Source organism: Pristiophorus japonicus, chromosome 20, assembly GCF_044704955.1.
Source record: "Pristiophorus japonicus isolate sPriJap1 chromosome 20, sPriJap1.hap1, whole genome shotgun sequence".
Taxonomy (NCBI): Eukaryota; Metazoa; Chordata; class Chondrichthyes; family Pristiophoridae; genus Pristiophorus; species Pristiophorus japonicus.
In genome coordinates, this window is record NC_091996.1 from 74,934,386 (window position 1) to 74,951,422 (window position 17,037).

At 53.3% G+C, this 17,037-nt stretch overlaps 1 long non-coding RNA gene and 1 pseudogene across 1 annotated transcript in view; both read left to right on the forward strand.

Moving 5' to 3' along the window:
• Positions 1-534: 534 nt before the first annotated feature.
• LOC139232771 (zinc finger protein 91-like) overlaps positions 535-17,037 on the forward strand; it is a 93,166-nt pseudogene continuing 76,663 nt past the window's right edge.
• LOC139232593 (uncharacterized) overlaps positions 12,164-17,037 on the forward strand; it is an 8,701-nt gene continuing 3,827 nt past the window's right edge. The window contains exon 1 of the long non-coding RNA XR_011588041.1: positions 12,164-13,032. This is a non-coding gene — a long non-coding RNA (uncharacterized lncRNA). The remainder of the gene's footprint in view (positions 13,033-17,037) is intronic.

The following is a 17,037-nucleotide window of genomic DNA, read 5'->3' on the forward strand; positions in this document are numbered from 1 at the left end:
CTCCAAGCAACTATCCGGGGGCTGCAGCCTCTCACACTGAATATCTCCATGGCCCACCGACCCCTCTAGGAGCAAACATCACCTGCGGCCTGCGAATGGGGGAAGGCCATTGAGCACCTGTTACCCAGGATGCTCCATCTCCCGGGCTCCGGGAGCCGGTTGGGAACAGGAACCCTGAAGCCCCGCCACTCTGCTCCCAGCCAGAGCATGCGCCGTGACCCCGCCTTGTCCAAGATGGCGGCCAGTGACCCCGCGCGGCCGGACCTGTCACCGCGGTGCAAAGACGGAACCTGAGGTCGACACCGGGAGTTTATAAAGAATCCCAGCCGAGCCGCGGGTGCAATTCCTCCGCTGCGCTCACAATCTCTTCCCGTCTCCCGGTACCGCCTGTCCGACCGGAGTCTGTCTCCACCGCCCGCGCATGCTCAGTGAGGGAGATCCGGGCTCAGCCCCGCCCCCCCCCACACACTCTGATTGGTTGGAGGACCAACCGCCCGCTCGGTCCTCCAGCCCCGCCCTCGGTCTTCCTATTGGTCCGGAGCTGCCGTCATTCCGCCGGGCAGTGTGAGCTGAGCATACGCGATCGGTCGGCCGGTGGGTGAGAGATGGGCGGAGGCCCCAGGCCAAACTCCACATTATCCGCCTCACTGTGGGCCTCAGGCCCCGAACAACAAGCTCCGGCCTTTGCTCCGAGCGGGGCCCCCGGGGGAGGGGCAGCTGCGGGACTTTCTCCCGGTGACAGGCCGGGGAACGGCCGCCATCTTGCTGGGGCAGGGGCAGCAGGGCGCATGCGCGGCCTTTCCCTGGGCCAGGAACCAGGAGGAGAGAATGTTGTGAATTTCTATCCTGGACTCACAGTCAGAGCTTTTGTAAAGTGCTGTTCCAGGCTGTGAGAAGGGCAGCATTTACAGGCCGCAAACTCACACCCAACATCAACTCAACGCCCCAGGGCAAACGCTGACTGCTCTCATTCTATTTCATTCTGTGTAAACTCCTTTTACAGAGTATTAGCAGGGGAGGATTTACAGCCGGGAAACTCAAACCCAACATCACGTCAAGATCTCACACAGTCTCTCCATTCCTCAGGGCCTGAATATCAGCAGCCATTTAACGTGGAAGGAGAAATGTTTGCCTGTTCTGTCTCTGGGAAAAGATTTCAAACATCAGTATGACTGGAAAAGCCCTGAGACACACACACACCCGAGTGAGAGTGTTCCAGTGCACTGACTGTGAAAAGAGCTTTCACCAGTTACACAGCCTGAAAAAACATCGCACCATTCACAGCGGGGAGAAACCGTACACGTGTTGTGTGTGTGGACGAGGCGTCAACTGATCGTTCAACCTGGAGACACACAAGGACACCCACACCATGGAGAAACCGTGGAAATGTGGGGACTGTGGAAAGGGCTTCTATTACCCATCGAAGTTGGAAACTCATCGACGCAGTCACACCGGGGAGATGCCATTCACCTGCCCCGAATGTGGGAAGGGATTCAATTACCCGTCTGAGCTGAAAAATCATCGACGCAGTCACACTGGGGAAAGGCCGTTCACCTGCTCCGAGTGTGGGAAGGGATTCACTCACTCGTCCATTCTCCAGACACATCAGCGAGTTCACACTGACGAGAGACCATTCAGTTGCACTCACTGTGGGAAGAGGTTCAAGCAATCGTCCAACCTCACTCTACACCAGCGAATTCACACGGGGGAGAGGCCATTCACCTGCTTCGTGTGTGAGAAGGAATTCATTCACTTATCCCACCTGCTGACACACCAGCGAGTTCACACTGGGGAGAGACCATTCTCCTGCTCTGTGTGTGGGAAGAGATTCACTCGTTCATCCGAGCTTCTGACACACCAACGAATTCACACTGGGGAGAGGCCGTTCACCTGTTCAGTGTGTGGGAAGAGATTTAATCGATCATCCAACCTGCTGAGACACCAACGAGTTCACATGTGACTGCAGGCACATCCAGGACTAAACCATGTTCATTCTGAGAGTTAAGGTTTGTTTCTGCTGATATTAATAACCCCTATGACTGGGCAGGAGTTTAATATTTTGGATATATAGTTGATTGACTTGTTGGGGCTGCAGTGTCTTTTCCAACATTACAACAGTGACTACACTCCAAATGTAATTTATTGGCTGTAAAGCACTTTTAAGACATCCAGTGGTCGTCAAAGGTGCTTCATAAATGTAAGTCTTTTAGAATCGCTGTCTGATCTTTCCCCTTAATTCAAGGACTCTCATAAGAAATTAGTTTTCAATAAAATTCTGAACATTTCAATCCTATATTAATCTATCATAATCCACAATTCAGTGTCTGAAAGGTTCCACCGATTAACATCTCCAATTAGAAAGTGCTGATTAATCCTTCCTGACAATTCTCACTGACTTGCACATTACACACAGTGGCCCCTCCATTATCCACCAGAAAGGGGAATGGGAATTGATGGGGAATTGAGAGCCCCCAAATGCTGCCCCTCCCATCTGGTACAGCGATCCCCTCGGCCCGGGAATGGAGACAAGTAACGGGCCGAGTTTAATCTTTGACAGCCTGTGGGGTTGGTTTATATCAGACAGGAGGAGATTGATGTCTGACTGTGGGGTAGGTTTATATCAGACAGGAGGAGATTGGTGTCAGTGACTGTGGGGTAGGTTTATATCAGACAGGAGGAGATTGGTGTCAGTGATTATGGGGTTGATTTATATCAGACAGGAGGAGATTTCTGTCAGTTGCTGTGGGGTAGGTTTATATCAGACAGGAGGGGATTGGTGTCAGTGACTGTGGGGTAGGTTTATATCAGACAGGAGGGGATTGGTGTCCGTGACTGTGGGGTAGGTTTATATCAGACAGGAGGAGATTGGTGTCCGTGACTGTCGAGTTGATTTATATCAGAAAGGAGGAGATTGGTGTCAGTGATTATGGAGTTGATTTATATCAGACAGGAGGAGATTGGTGTTGGTGACTGTGGGGTAGGTTTATATCAGACAGGAGGAGATTTCTGTCAGTGACTGTGGGGTAGGTTTATATCAGACAGGAGGAGATTGGTGTCAGTGACTGTGGGGTAGGTTTATATCAGACAGGACGAGATTGGTTCTGGCTGTGGGTGGGGCTGGTTTATATCAGACAGGAGGAGATTGGTTCTGGCTGTGGGTGGGGCTGGTTTATATCAGAAAGGAGGAGATTGGTGTCAGTGATTATGGAGTTGATTTATATCAGACAGGAAGAGATTGTGTCGGTGACTGTGGGGTAGGTTTATATCAGACAGGACGAGATTGGTGTCAGTGACTGTGGGATGGGTTTATGTCAGACAGGAGGAGATTGGTGTCCGTGACTGTGGGATGGGTTTATATCAGACAGGAGGGGATTGGTGTCAGTGACTGTGGGGTGGGTTTATATCAGACAGGAGGGGATTGGTGTCAGTGACTGTGGGGTGGGTTTATATCAGACAGGAGGAGATTGGTGTCAGTGACTGTGGGTGGGTTTATATCAGACAGGAGGAGATTGGTGTCAGTGACTGTGGGGTGGGTTTATATCAGACAGGAGGAGATTGGTGTCAGTGACTGTGGGGTAGGTTTATATCAGACAGGAGGAGATTGGTGTCAGTGACTGTGGGGTGGGTTTATATCAGACAGGACGAGATTGGTGTCAGTGACTGTGGGTGGGGCTGGTTTATATCAGACAGGAGGGGATTGGTGTCAGTGACTGTGGGTGGGGCTGGTTTATATCAGACAGGAGGGGATTGGTGTCAGTGACTGTGGGTGGGGCTGGTTTATATCAGACACGACAAACTAGTCAAACTGGGTAGAACCATCGGAACTGACACGTCAGAGCCCGAGGCCCTGTCCCCACATGGAGTGGGATCCTGCGCAAGTTCCACTGGGTCAGGGACTAAAGAGTCCGTGCAAGGGGGCTGTGGGGAAAGGGCAGTGGAGTGGGACTAGCTGAGCTGCTCTTGCAGAGAGCTGGCACGGGCTTGACGGGCCGAAAGGCCTTCCATACTGTATCCTTTCTATAATTCTATTGGTGAACAGTAACAACAACTTGTATTTATATAGCACCTTTCACTTAGTACAACGTTCCAAGGCGCTTCACAGGAGCGTTATAAAACAATATTTGACACCGAGCTGCATGAGATATTAGGGCAGATGACCAAAAGCTTGGTCAAAGAGGTAGGTTTTAAGTAACGTCTTAAAGGAGGAAAGAGAGGAAGAGGTGTGGAGAGATTTCGGAAGGGAATTCCGGAACTTAGGGCCCAGGCAGCTGAAGGCACGGCCGCCAATGGTGGAACAATTAAAGTTGGGGATGCTCAAGAGGCCAGAATTAGAGGAGTGCAGACATCTCAGGATGGGGTGGAGAAGGGGTTGTGGTTGTGGGGCTGGAGATTACAGAGATAGGGAGGGGCGAGGCCATGATGGTGTTTGAAAACAACGATAAGAATTTTAAAATTGAGGCGTTGCTTAACTGGGAGCCAATGTAAGTCAGCGAGCACAGGGGCAATGGGTGAGCGGGACTTGGTGCGAGTTAGGATGCGGACAGCCGAGTTTAGGATCACCTCTAGTTTACGGAGGGTAGAATGTGGGAGGCCAGCCAGGAGTAGTTAAGTCTAAAGGTTACAAAGGTATGGATGAGGGTTTCAACAGCGGATGAGCTGAGGTGGAGACAGACGATGTTACGGAGGTGGAACTAAGCGGCCTTAGTGATTACTTCCTAATCAGTAGTTCAGGGTGTTTTAAATTTGCGGGGTGGAAGGTTATAACAGAATATTTTTAAAGAAGTGTTACTCCACCTTTAAATGAAACCTTAGTCACTCTGTAAAATTCTGATGTCTTTCAAAATTAAACAAATTAAATGCAGCTTCAAAAAAATAGTGAGACATTTTTGAAAGTCTTAAGTCACTAAAATAGAAAGGGTTACAGTCCCTGTACTGAGTGCAGAATGGAGCGACTGCTAATTGGAGCTCTGTTGGTGAAGTCCTCCGACATCCCAAGGTAAACAAGCCTGTTCCTTTAAATATAAAATCAGAGAAAGGGAGTCACTGTCCCTTTAAATATCTACCCCCACTGCAGTTCAGGAGATATAATTGGCCTCAGTACCACGGGGCTAACTACGAGTAAAGGTCAGCCAGTGCCCCTTCTCTCGATGCTGATCTGGTGACCTCAGCTGGGAATTGTGTGGATGTCAGTTGAGGACAGGATTGGATTGGGCTGTGACGCCGACCACAGTGGAAACCCAGCTGACACTCACTGCGTCAGTTCATGCATGACCAATGTAGGAACAGGAGGAGGACATTCAATGTGACCATGGCTGATCTGTATCTTAACCCCATCCACCCGGCTTGCCTCCATATTGCTTAATACCCTGGGCTAAAATATCTGCCCATCTCATATTGTGTCTGTAAGCACTAGTAATGACTCCATGAGGCAAGGCATTGTACTTGAACTGTGGTGACCTTAGTCTATTTATTACAGCTCCTGAGTGAGGGTACAGTAAAGTGAACTCCCTTTTATACCTGGTTACCTGTCGTGTACAGGTGACCCCGAGGTCTCCACCAGTTGCACCCTCTGGTGCTACAAGCATAGAGTATACAGTGTGAAGGTACATCAGTAATCTTATGTAACTGTACATTGAGTGTACAAGGAGCATATTTATATTATACATACACAACATCTCAGATTTAAAATTATTCATTGAGCTCGTATCTATTGCTTTGTGTGGGAGAGAGTTCCACACTTGGACCACCCGTTGTGTGAAGAAGTGTTTCCCAACTTCTCTCCCGAATGGCCTGGCTCCGATGTTAAGGTTACTTCCCGTTGTCCCAGACTCTCCCACCAGCGGAGAAAGTTTCTCCCTATCCTAACAATTCCTTTCAAAATCAACCACCTCAGGCAAATCCCCTTGTAACTTTTGATACTCCAGGGAAGACAAGCCTGGTTTATGTAATCTCATAATTTGCCCCTTGGACTCAGGTAACATTGTGGTGAATCTGCCCTGCGCTCCTGCTGGACCTGGGTCAGGTACTAGAATATAATTAATGTCTGTACAATTGCACACAGCCAGGTTCAGCACCTTCAGGAGAGAAGGGGAGAAACAAAATCACAGATGGTCTAATGAATGTTGATTTTAGAGAGTAAGGATGGAGGGAGAAGGGATAGTGTGCAGAATTAGCAATTTAGAGTTTAGGAGAGACAGGAGGTGACAGAATAATCTATAGAAACAACTTCCATTCATATAGCGTATTTAACATAGTAAAACATCACAAGGTTCATCACTGGAGTGCAAAATCACAACATTTGATACTACTATTTAATACCAGATACAAAACACTTATTCCGAATTTCTATCCTGTACTTAAAGTAGCGACTTTGGGTATTAGGAGAGAATTTTCAGATGGGAAGCTGAAACCAAACATTGTGACAAGATCTGACAGTTGCCCATTGCATGAGGACTTGAATATCATCGGCCTTTGGATAGGGAAGGGGAAAAAAGTATCAACGACAATGAGAAACAGCACACGTGTTCTGTAGTAAACGCACCTTCAGCCAGTTGTCTAGCCCATGTGACACACGCACAGACAGACGGAATCAACAGTGTAAATGTGGGGATTGTGTGAGAAGTGATTCACTCGCTCATCTCGCCTACTAACACACCAACATGTTTGTAATGGGGAGAATCCGTTCACTGCTCTATGTGGAAAGGGATTCAACCGATCGTCCCATTTACTGACATGCCAGCACAGTCACACCACAGAGAGACCAGTTAGATACTTCACATGTGGGTAGGGATTCACTCTATTGTCCCAACTGCTAACTCTCCAGCGTGTCCACATTGAGAATAATTGCTATAAATACTGTGACTGAGAGAGAAACTTTCAAAGTTGAAAGCAGCTGATGCACGATCAGCGCAATCATGCCGGAGAGAGGCTGTTTCAATATGCAGTGTGTGGGAATAAATTCACCCACCTGTTGAGACACCGGTGGGTTCACATGTGACTGCAGGGCTTGGATTATTTTCCTTAAATTCGTTCCGGGATGGGGGCGTCACTGGCAAGGCCAGAATTTATTGCCCATCCCTAATTGCCATTGAGAAGGTGGTGGTGAGCTGCATCTTGAACCGCTGCAGTCCGTGTGGTGAAGGTGTTCCCACTGCGCTGTTGGGGAGGGAGTTCCAGGATTTTGACCCAGCGACAATGAAGGAAAAGCAACATATTTCCAAGTCAGGATGGTGTGTGAATTGGAGGGGAACTTGCAGGTGTTCCCATGCACCTGCTGCCCTTGTCCTTCGAGATGGTACAGGTCGCCGAAGAAGCCGTGGCGAATTGCTGCAGTGCATCTTATAGATGGTACACACTGCAGCCACGGGCACTTGTCACTTGTCCCAAGCCTGAATGTCTTCCAGGTTTTGGAACATAAGATAAGAAATAGGAGCAAGAGTAGGCCATTTGGCCCAAGAGCCTGCTCCACATTCAATAAGATCATGGCTGATGAAACTTGCTGCATGCGGGCATGGACTGCTTCATTTTCTGAGGAGTTGCGAATGCAACTAATCATCAGCGAACATTCCTGACCTTATGATGGAGAGAAGATCATTGATGAATTAGGTATGACTCCAGCCAGTGGAGAGTTTCCCCCTGATTCCCATTGACTTCAGTGTTACTAGGTCTCTTTGATGCCACACTTGGTCAAATGCTGCCTTGATGTCAAGGGCAGTCAATCTCGTCTCACCTCTGGAATTCAGCTCTTTTGTCCATGTTTGGACCAAGGATGTAATGAGATCTGGAGCCGAGTGGTCCTGGCAGAACCCAAACCGAGCATCGGTGAGCAGGTTACTGCTGAGCAAGTGCCGCTTGATAGCACTGTCGACAAAACTTTCCATCACTTTACTGATGATTGGGAGTAGACTGATGGGGCGGTAATTGGCTGGATTGGATTTCTCCCGCCTTTTGTGGACAGGACATACCTGGGCAGTTTTCCACATTGTTGGATAGATGCCAGTGTTGTAGCTGTACTGGAACAGCTTGGCTAGCAACGCAACTAGTTCTGGAGCACACGTCTTCAGCACAACAGCCGTGCTCTGTTGGAAGCATACTGCTTCTGCTGCTTAGCATGCATGTAGTTCTGTGTTGCAGCTTACCCAGGTTGGTACCTCATTTTTAGATATGCCTGATGCATCTCCTGGCATGGTCTTCTGCGCTCTGATTGAACAAGGGTTGGTCCCCTGGCTTGATGGTAATGGCAGAGTGAGGGATATGCCGGGCCATGAGATCATAAGAACATAATAGGAGCAGGAGTGGGCCATTTGGCCCCTGGAGCCTGCTCCGACATTCAATAAGATCATGGCTGATCTGATCTTGGCCTCAACTCCACTTCCCTGCCTGCTCCCCATAACCGTTGACTCCCTTATCATTCAAAAATCTCCACCTTAAACATATTCAATGACCCAGCCTCTACAGCTCTCCGGAACAGAGAATTTCAAAGATTCACGACCCTCAGAGAAGAAATTCCTTCTCATCTCCATTTTAAATGGGCTTTCCTTTATTCTGAAACTAAGGCCTCTAGTTCCAGATTCCTGCATGAGGAGAAACATCCTCACTGCATCTACCCTGTCCAGCCCCCTCAGAATATTATATGTTTCAATAAGGTCACCTCTCATTATTCTAAACTCCAATGAGTAGAGGCTCAATCTGCTCAACGTTTATTCATAAGTCAACCCCTTCATCTCAGGAATCAACCTAGTGAACCTTCTCTGAACTGCCTGCAATGCAAGTATATCCCTTATTCCCTATATATCCCTATTTCTTATGTTCTTATGCCTTCTTAAATATGGAGATCAAAACTGTATGCAATACTCTAGGTGTGGTCTCACCAACTGTAGAGTTGTAGCAAGACTTCCCTACTTTTAAACTCTATCCCCCTTGCAATAAAGGCCAACATTCCATTTGCCTTCTTAATTACTTGCTGTACCTGCATGCTAACTTTTTGTGTTTCTTGTACAAGGACCCCCAGGTCCCTCTGTACCACAGCATTTTGTAGCCTCTCTCCATTTAAATAATTAGCTTTTTTATTCTTCCAACCAAAGTGGATAACCTCACATTTTCCCACATTATGCTCCATCTGCAGGTTTTTGCTCACTTACTTAACCTATCTATATCCCTTTGCAGATTCTTTGTATCCTCTTCACAACATGCTTTCCCACCTATCTTTGTGTCATAAGCAAATTTGGCTATATTATACTCGATCCCTTCATCTAAGTCATTGATATAGATTGTAAATAGTTGAGGCCCCAGCACTGATCCCTGTTGCACCCCAACCAGAAAATGACCCATTTATCCCGACACTCTGTTTTCTGTTAGTTAGCCAATCCTCTATCCATGCTAATATATTACCCCCAACCCCATGAGCTCTTATCTTGTTCAGCAACCTTTTATGTGGCACCTTATCGAATGCCTTCTGGAAATCCAAATACACCACATCCACTGGTTCCCTTTAATGCACACTGCTCGTTACATCCTCAAAGAATTCCCTTTCATCATCATCATCATAGGCAATTTGTCAAACATGATTTCTTTTTCATCATCATCATCATAGGCATTCTCTTGAAATCGAGGAAGATTTGCTTCCACTCTAAAAGTTCTCAGGTAACTGTACAATCCAATACGGGAATTACAGTCTTTGTTACAGGTGGGACAGACAGTCATCAAAGGGTGGGTTGGGAGTCTGGTTTGCTACACGCTCCTTCCGCTGCCTACGCTTGTTTTCTGCATGCTTTCGGCAACGAGACTTGAGGTGCTCACCACCCTCCCAGATGCTCTTCCTGCACTTAGGGCAGTCTTTGGCCAGAGACTCCCAGGTGTCAGTGGGGATGTTGCACTTTATCAAGGAGGCTTTGAAACGTTTCCTCTGCCCACCTGGGGCTCGCTTGCCGTGTAGGAGTTCCGAGTAGAGCGCTTGCTTTGGGAATCTTGTGTTGGGCATGTGGACAGTGTGGCCCTCCAAATGGAGCTGGTCGAGTGTGGTCAGTGCTTCAATGCTGGGGACGTTGGTGCTTCTATCCTCCCAGAGGATTTGCAGGATCTTGCGGAGAAATCGTTGATGGTATTTCGCCAGCGATTTGAGGTGTCTACTGCATATGGTCCACGTCTCTGAGCCATACAGAAGGGCGGGTATCACTACAGCCCTGTAGACCATAAGCTTGGTGCCGATTTGAGGGCCTGATCCTCGAACTCTCCCTTCCTCAGGCGACCACTTCTTCGGCAGTCCCTCATATCGAGGATGACTTGCTTCCACACCAAAAAGGGATGACCAAAGGCTATGCTGGCGCACTGGAGGCGGTGGTGGACCTCATCATCGATGTCTGCCCTTGCTGATAGTAGGCTCCCGTGGTATGGAAAGTGGTCCACGTTGTCCAGGGCTGCGCCGTGGATTTTGATGACCGGGGGACAGTGCTGTGTGGTGGGGTCAGGATAGTGGAGGACCTTTGTCTTACGGATGTTTAGTGTAAGGCCCATGCTTTCATATGCCTTGGTGAAGATGTTGATGAAGGTTTGGAGTTCAGTCTCTGACTGCGTCATATGTATATTGTAGTTCCTTTTCCTAAAACCGCCGAAGATGATGATTATGGTTTTCTAAATGTCCTACTACTACTTCCTTAATAATGGCCTCCAGCATTTTCCCAATGACAAATGTTAGGCTAATTCCTGCTATCTGTCTCCCTCCTTTCTTAAATAGGGGCGTTACATATACGGTTTTCCAATCCGCTGGGACCTCTCCAAAATCCAGGGAATTTTGTTAGATTACAACTAATACATCCACTATCTCTGCAGCCACTTCTTTTGAGACCCGAGGATGCAAGCCATCAAGTCCAGGGGACTTGTCCACCTTTAATCCCATTAGTTTGCCCAATACTTTTTCTTCAGTGACATTGATTGTTTTAAGTTTTTTCTTCCCTATAGCCCCTTATCTATTATTGCGATGCTTTTATTATTTTCTTCTGTGAAGACCGATGCAAAATATTTGTTCAAAGTCTCTGCCATTTCCCTATTTCCCATTATGAATTCCCCAGTCTCATCCTCTAATGGACCAATGTTTATTTTAGCTACTCTCTTCATTTTTATATACCTGTTGAAGCTCATACTGTCTGTTTTTATATTTCTTGCTAGGTTACTCTCGTAATTGATCTTATTTTTTTAGTCGTCCTTTGCTGGTTTGTAAAAATTTCCCAATCCTCTAGTCTACTATTAATCTTCGCAACATTGTATGCCTTTGTTTTCAATTTGATACCATCCATAACTTCCTTAGTTAGCCATAGTTGGTGCATCCTTCTCTTAGAGTCTTTCTTTCTCTCTGGAATATATCTTTGCTGAGAGTTATGAAATATGTCCTGAAATGTCTGCCACTCCTTGTCTACAATCTTAGCCTTTAATCTATTTTCCCAGTCCACTTTAGCCAACTCTGCCTTTATACCTTTGTAATTGCCTTTAAGTTCAGGAGACTAGTTTGAATCCCAAGTTTCTCACCCTCAAACTGAATTTGAATTTCAAACATGCTATGATCATTCTTCCCTAGACGATCCTTTACTATGAGATTATTAATTAATCCTATCTCATTGCACATTACCAGATCTAAAATAGCCTGCTCCTTGGTTGATTCCACAACGTATTGTTCTAAGAAACCATCCCGAATACACTCTATGAACTCGTCCTCAAGGCTACCTTTGCCAATTTGATTTGTCTAATCTATATGAAGATTAAACTCACTGGTTCCCCTCCCTCCCCTGAAAGTGCTGACTCTGGCTGGGTTCAGTTCTACACTCACTGGTTCCCCTCCCTCTCCTCCGCTGATGGTGCTGACTGTGACTGGGTTCAGTTCTACACTCACCGGTTCCCCTCCCTCTCCTCCGCTGATGGTGCTGACTCTGTCTGGGTGCCTGTGCTCTTTTCCCATCTTTCCAACACTCCTCCCTGTCGATCTGTGGTATCTCCTTTTTTGGTGATGGGTTCTCTGTGACCACTTTCCATTTCACCTCATACAGACACTCTGACCGTCACCATTTCATAGAATCATACGGCACAGAAGGAGGCCATTCGGTCCACAATGCCTGTTCCGGTTGTCTGAAGGAGCCATTATATTCAGCCCACTCCCTGCCCTTTCCCCGTAGACTGGAAAATATCCCTTTGGAAGTATTTATCAAATTCCCTTTAGAAAGTTATTATTGTATCTGCTTCTCCCCAACACAGGGCGCTGGGGGAAGGGTTGCTGAGTGAGTGTGAGGGAGCTGGATTAACATCAGTAGAGATACAGTCAGTGACACAGGGGTCGCTGGGGGAGAGGGGTTACTGAGTGACATCTTTGCAGAGGAAGGTGGCACACAATAAAAGGGAAAGAACTTGAACAGGAGGAGGCCTGGCAAATCTGAAGCCACTGACACCCTTGGGAGAGGGGGTCGCTGCTTTGATGGGTCCAACCTGGAGAAAAGCAACCACCACTACACAAGCTGGGCCCACACTCGAGGGGAAGGGTAAGTCCTGCAAATTCCACAGTCTGGCTTTGCTAAATGTTAAGTACTGCGCGGGTTAGCTTTGCTTTGGAACCTGGGGATGTCTCTGTAAGCTACGCTTCAGTTAATGCAATGTGCTATCATTCATCGTGGTCCTTCAAATCAGCCTGCTGCCTGCGCAGTGTGAGCCTACTTATGCCACCTACCCTGCCCCCTCCTCTGCTGCTCACCATTTGTCTGTTCTGTTATATTTTATGACTGCATAAACGTTGAACACATCACATCGCTGAAACATTGTTCATATACAAAACTGGCTGAGCGGCCCCCGGCCTGCGAGAACCATCAGAGCAGGTCGGGGAGCGGAAGGAGCAGTGTGGCGGCCTGGCCCAGCAGCTTGCACAACCCCCGGCCTGTGAACACCATTAGAGCAGGCCGGGGAGCGGAAAGAGCAGTGTGGCGGTGTACCACTCCAGGGAGCAGCACGTGCTGGAGCAGGAGAACGGCAATGAAGAAGGACGTCACCAAGATCCAGGTCGGTGATGGGAGTGGTGGCGAGGTCGGGGCGAAGGAACGGCGAGAGATTGTACAGGGTTGTGATTGGGGCGCAGGAGAGGCGTGAGTTTGGGGCTCATTTTAGGCGAGGACCCATGGGCCAGCCCACACTGCTATATGTGTGCACACTAGGTCCGTGCAGCAGAGCTGGTCTCCAGTGGTCTTGGTTAATCCTTGTCACTGGACCAAGACCGAGCTCTGTCAAGCCCTTCAACATGTAGTTCGGGATCTGGAATTTTAGGTCCTTCATTGAAACAACTGTAAAAATTTTTGACGTGGAAGCAAGTCATCCTCGATTCGAGGGACTGCCTATGATGATGACAGTGTGAGGGAGCTGGATTAACATCAGTAGAGATACAGTCAGTAACACAGGGCACTGGGTGAGAGGGGTTACTGAGTGACATTATGAGGGAGCTGGATTAACATCAGTAGAGATACAGTCAGTAACACGGCATTGGAGGGAGAGGGGTTACTGAGTGAGCTGGATTAAGGACAAAGCTATTTGCAGTGGAAAAATGCTCTGATTGGCTCTCCATTATCACATGACCTGATTGTCAATTGGTCCCCATGGAGGATAAGCCTAACCCAGAAGTTTCTCTGGAATGTGTAATTGGAATCACCCAGCCCAAGTTCTGAGTGACTTTGCAAAGTGTAATTCAAGCCATTCTAACTTCAAATCCCAGACAGGATGGAGACCCCATCCCAGCACAAGTTGCTGACACCCTCAGCGCACGTTCCTGAGCTTACGCCCACCAGCACCGCCCCTCGATAGATGGGGCAATGTGTGGGTGGCATGGATTGTTAACAGGTTTATTGGGTGTGAAGTGAATAGTGAGAGTCGTGACTTCCGCATTTTGTCCACTCCAATGATGTCCCTTGTCACACACGCATTGAGCTTTCCGAGAAATTTCTCTTCCCCACCCTCTCTCTCCCCCGCCCCCCACCCCATTGTCTCTCTCTTCCCCCCCCCCCAGTCTCTTCACCCACCCCCACCGTCTCTCTCTCCCTCCCCTCCCCCCGCCCTCTCTCTCCAGCCCCCCACCGGTCTCTCTCTCTCCCCCCTACCCCCACAGTCTCTCTTCCCCCCCCCCCGACCCTTCTCTCCCCCCCCCCACCCTTCTCTCCCCCCCCGACCCTTCTCTCTCTCTCTCCCCCACCCCCCTCTCTCTCTCTTCCCCACCCCCGCCCCCTCTCTCTCCCCCACCCCCGCCCCATCTCTCTCCCCCACCCCCGCCCCCTCTCTCTCCCCCACCCCCGCTCCCTCTCTACCACCCCCGCCCCCGCTCCCTCTCTACCCCCCCCCGCCCCCGCCCTCCCCCCCCCCGCCCCCGCTCCCTCTCCCCCCCCGCCCCCTCTCCCCCCCCCCGCCCGCCCCCTCTCTCCCCCCCGCCCCCTCTCTCCCCCGCGCCCTCTCTCCCCGCCCCCTCTCCCCCCCCTCTCCCCCCCGCCCCCCCTCTCCCCCGCCCCCCCCTCTCCCCCCTGCCCCGCCCCCTGCCCCCTCTCTCCCCCCCGCCCCCTCTCTCCCCCCCGCCCCCTCTCTCCCCCCCCCCGCTCTCTCTCCGCCCGCCCCCTCTCTCCCCCCCGCCCCCTCTCTCCGCCCGCCCCCGCTCTCTCCGCCCCCGCTCTCTCTCTGCCCCCCGCCCCCTCTCCCGCCCCCCCGCCCCTCTCTCTCTCCGCCCCCCGCCCCCTCTCCTCTCCGCCCCCCCTCTCTCTCCGCCCCCCGCCCCCTCTCTCTCTCCGCCCCCCCGCTCTCTCCGCCCCCGCCCCCCTCTCTCTCTCTCCGCCTCCCCCGCCCCCTCTCTCCGCCCCCCCGCCCCCTCTCTCCGCCCCCCCGCCCTCTCTCCGCCCCCCCGCCCCTCTCTCCGCCCCCCCGCCCCCTCTCTCTGCCCCCCCGACCCCTCTCTCTCTGCCCCCCCGCCCCCTCTCTCTCTCCGCCTCCCCGCCCCCTCTCTCCGCCTCCCCGCCCCCCCTCTCTTCCCCCCCCCTCTCTCTCTCTCCCCCCCCCGCCCCCTCTCTCCCCCCCCCGCCCCCTCTCTCTCCCCCCCGCCCCCTCTTCCCCCCCTCTCTCTCCTCCCCCCCCTCTCTCTCCGCCCCCTCTTCCCCCCCCCGCACCCTCTCTCTCCTCCCGCCCCCTCTCTCTCCTCCCCCTCCCCTCTCTCTCTCCGCCCCCTCTCCCCCCCGCCCCTCTCTCTCTCCGCCCCCTCTCTCTCTCCGCCCCCCCGCCTCCTCTTTCTCTCCGCCCCCTCTTTCTCTCCGCCCCCCCGCCACCTCTCTCTCCGCCCCCTCTCCCCCCGCACCCTCTCTCTCCTCCCGCCCCTCTCTCTCCTCCCCCTCTCTCTCTCCGCCCCCTCTCCCCCTCTCTCTCTCCGCCCCCCCGCCCCTCCCTCTCTCTCCGCCCCCTCTCTCTCTCCGCCCCCCCGCCACCCTCTCTCTCCGCCCCCCCGCCCCCCTCTCTCTCCGCCCCCCGCCCCCTCTTTATCTCCGCCCCCCCGTCCCCTCTTTATCTCCGCCCCCCCTCTCTCTCTGCCCCCTCTCCCCCCCCCTCGCCCCCTCTCTCCTTCCCCCCCCTCTCTATCCTTCCCCCCCCTCTCTCTCCTTCCCCCCCCCGCCCCCTCTCTCTCCTTCCCCCCCCCGCCCCCTCTCTCTCCTTCCCCCCCCCCGCCCTCTCTCTCCTTCCCCCCCCCGCCCTCTCTCTCCTTCCCCCCCCACCCCCTCTCTCTCTTCCCCCCCGCCCCCTCTCTCTCCTTCCCCCCCGCCCCCTCTCTCTCCTTCCCCCCCCGCCCCCTCTCTCTCCTTCCCCCCCCCGCCCCCTCTCTCTCCTTCCCCCCCCGCCCCCCTCTCTCCTTCCCCCCCCCGCCCCCTCTCTCTCCTTCCCCCACCCCGCCCCCTCTCTCCTTCCCCCACCCCGCCCCCTCTCTCCCCCCCCCCGCCCCCTCTCTCCCCGCTCCCGCTCCCTCCCCCGCTCCCTCTCTCCCCCGCTCCCCCCCCCGCCCCCGCTCCCTCTCTCCCCGCCCCCCCTCTCCCCCGCCCCCTCTCTCTCTCCGCCCCCCGCCCCCTCTTTCTCTCCGCCCCCCCGCCCCCTTCTCTCCGCCCCTCTCGCTCCTCCCGCCCCCTGTCTCTCCCGCCCGCCCCTCTCTCTCCGCCCCCTCTCTCTCTCCGCCCCCTCTCCCCCCTCTCTCTCTCCGCCCCCCCGCCCCCTTCTCTCCGCCCCCTCTCGCTCCTCCCGCCCCCTGTCTCTCCGCCCGCCCTCTCTCTCTCCGCCCCCTCTCCCCCTCTCTCTCTCCGCCCCCCCGCCCCCTCTTTCTCTCCGCCCCCCGCCCTCTCTCTCTCCGCCCCCCCGCCCCCTCTCTCTCTCTCCGCCCCCATCTCCCCCCTCGCCCCTCTCTCTCCTCCCCCTCCGCCCCCTCCCTCCTTCCTCCCCCTCCGCCCCCTCTCTCTCCTCCCCCTCCGCCCCATCTCTCCCCCACCCCCGCCCCCTCTCTCTCCCCCACCCCCGCTCCCTCTCTACCACCCCCGCCCCCGCTCCCTCTCTACCCCCCCGCCCCCGCCCTCCCCCCCCCGCCCCCGCTCCCCCCCCGCCCCCTCTCCCCCCCCCCGCCGCCCCCTCTCTCCCCCCCGCCCCCTCTCTCCCCCCGCCCCCTCTCTCCCCCGCGCCCTCTCTCCCCGCCCCCTCTCCCCCCTGCCCCGCCCCCTGCCCCCTCTCTCCCCCCCCGCCCCCTCTCTCCCCCCCCGCCCCTCTCTCCCCCCCCACGCTCTCTCTCCGCCCGCCCCCGCTCTCTCCGCCCCGCTCTCTCTCCGCCCCCCCGCCCCCTCTCCGCCCCCCCGCCCCCTCTCTCTCTCGCCCCCTCGCCCCCTCTCTCTCTCCGCCCCCCCGCCCCCTCTCTCTCTCCGCCCCCCGCTCTCTCCGCCCCCGCCCCCTCTCTCTCTCTCCGCCCCCCCGCCCCCTCTCTCCGCCCCCCCGCCCCCTCTCTCGCCCCCCCCCGCC